This window comes from Theobroma cacao, chromosome 2, assembly GCF_000208745.1.
Source record: "Theobroma cacao cultivar B97-61/B2 chromosome 2, Criollo_cocoa_genome_V2, whole genome shotgun sequence".
Lineage (NCBI taxonomy): Eukaryota > Viridiplantae > Streptophyta > Magnoliopsida > Malvales > Malvaceae > Theobroma > Theobroma cacao.
In genome coordinates, this window is record NC_030851.1 from 15,313,701 (window position 1) to 15,316,428 (window position 2,728).

Here is a 2,728-nt window from a genome sequence, read left to right on the forward strand (position 1 = left end):
CAAAAGATTAGATCTAGAATATTAGATTATAACACCCCGTACCCTCGCATAGGAGCCAATATGACCTTATCAACAAGACGAAGGGTTGATTGATATAAATCTAAGTGTCAAAGAGCAGTGATGAGTGAAAGGAATAGTTTGGAACAAGATATTCCGCGCGTGAGGAAATAGTAATTAAACAATAATATTTTTATCGAGGATGAATTAGTAAGATAAAAGTTGATTCGGAAGTGAACCAGGGCATAATAAGACATTTTAAGTCTCGAAGAGATAAGTGGAAAATTTTAGAATAAAATAATATTTTATTAATAAAATAATATTAAAATATTAAAATTTTATTAATTATTGAAATTGATCACAAAGGAGGAGTATACGACTAATCCAAGTGGGGGAGAAGAAGTAAGAATAAATTTTGAAGAAAAAAGACGTTAGTGGGGCCCACGTGTCTTTATTAAATAAAGCTAGCGCGGGTAAGTATATATTTAAATGTTATGGTGATACCGTGGTGAAGTGCAAACTTTATATTTTATTTGTACACGTGTAAAGAAAGGAAAATAGAAGGAAATTAGAGTTTAAGAAATGTGAAAAGGACCCAATTGTAAAGGATGAAAGTTAAAGGGGTCACATGGTAAATAAGGAGAAGTTTGAGGACTCATTTGTAATTTTAATATTTGAAGTTAAAAAGGAGAATTTCCTAATCAAGGAATGCTAGAGTATGAGGAATATGAGATGTACATGTGGAAGTTACTATTACATGCAAACTATGGTGTAAAAAGGAAAAGTTAGTGGAGGACATGTGGGACCCCCACCATGTGAAGTAAAAGAAAGAATAAGATTAAAATTTGTTTGCATGAAATGTGATTAGTGCAATAGTGGTCAAATGAAGAAAGAAGAAAGTGGGTTGCATTTGATTTGGATGGGACAATGAGTGATTAAATAAAACATAAAGTAAATGTAGTGTATGGAATAAAAAAAAATGAAAAGCAAAGAATGAAAATGCAAGTGACGGGTGGAAAGGTTGCAAGCCTTTTGCCATGTGATTTTATCACATAAAATAAGAGGAAAAGATGCCAAAAAGTCATTAAATCTTGGGCAATCTGCCCATGCAAGGAGAATAAAGAGGAAATAAAAGAAAAATGATGGAAAAGGGTGGCTTTGGGCAATCCTCCCATGTGTGGGCAAAAATAAACAAAATGGAAACCATTTTCAAGGCTTGTCCTTAAGGAGTCTGCCCATAACTAAGAAGAAAAGAGAAAGGAAAGGAAAGAAAAAAGAAAAGAGAAAGGAAAGGAAAGAAAAAAAAGGAAGGCAAGGCTCGATTTTACACAAAAGTGGAAGGAAACCTTAAGAGAAACTGAGAGCTTTCCTCCCTCATCTTGAAGATTTGTGCTATTCCATCACCTAAGGAGTCTCCAATACTCAAGAGAGAAGCCGTGGAGTGTGGAAGGAAGTGTAAAGCTTGGTTTTGTGATTTAAGCAAGATAAGGTAAGAACTTTGGTTTTAGCTTGAACATTTCTTGAAAATGGGTTGGAAACTATATGAAATGTCTTGTGGCAGCAAAGATTGGCTTGAATGGAAAGGATTTAGAGACATGCAAAGCTATCAAAATCATGGGCACATGATGGATTCAAAGTGGAAAGAAATGGTAAACATAATACCATAATTTGAGGCCTACAATTGGTTATGTATTGTGAGGAAATGATTGTGTAAAATGTTGGCAGCTTGGTGAGAGGAGTATTGCAAGAACATTGAGGTTGTATGCAAGAGCAAATCCACCACAAAGGTAAGGCAAACAATGTGTAGTGTTTATGTGATGCCTTAGGTATGGTTAGAAAGCAATTATGTTGATTGAAAAGCTTGAAACATAAATGTGTGGACATGTGTTGTTGTGAAAGGCTTAAAGGGTTAAGAATGTGGTGTGTATGAATGAAAATTTATGTTGTGCTTAATGGCGGCATGTAAATATGCATAGTGTTGCACATAAGCTTAAAAATTGCTTGGTGGAAATAGGTTTATAGTTGCTACCGTATGCATGATTAATGGTTGCTAAAAGGATCTAAAATGCATGAGCTAGATGGACATGTTAAGTTGCTTGTTATGTTGTTATTTGAAAGAAATGAAAAAGGAATAATGTGAATGGTAGATTGAGAAATAAAGCATTGAAAGTTGGATAGATGATGATTACATGTAAACTTGCAAATAATTGAGTAAAATGGGAATGATTATTGTTGCCATGTATATGGTTAAAGTTGTAACAATATAAGATGGATTTGAATAAGAATTGCTTGGAAAGGTTGAAATGGGCATTTAATGATATAAATAAGTTGTTGGTACACATTACGTAAAGAATTACGCAAGTAAGAGATATGAATTCCTTTAGTGAACAATGTGTCAAGATGTATATGAATATGCAAGGTTAAGTGAGGAAGAATGGTGATTCTAGCATAGTATGAGCTATTAACATGATGGTAATGTTTGAATAAGGAAGAAAATGGGAATGATAAACATTAAGATTATTAGGTTTGGTTTATTGCTAGGAAGTGTGCAAGTGGAAAAGGGACACTATGGTGATCAACTAAAGGAGAAAACATAACCGGATAAGTGGCGAAGTGATATCTCGCCATTAAAAGGTGAGTAAGGGGTGCCCATTTTAAAATTCCCTTAATTATATATATATATATATATATATATATATATATATATATATATATACGTGATGATTTATTT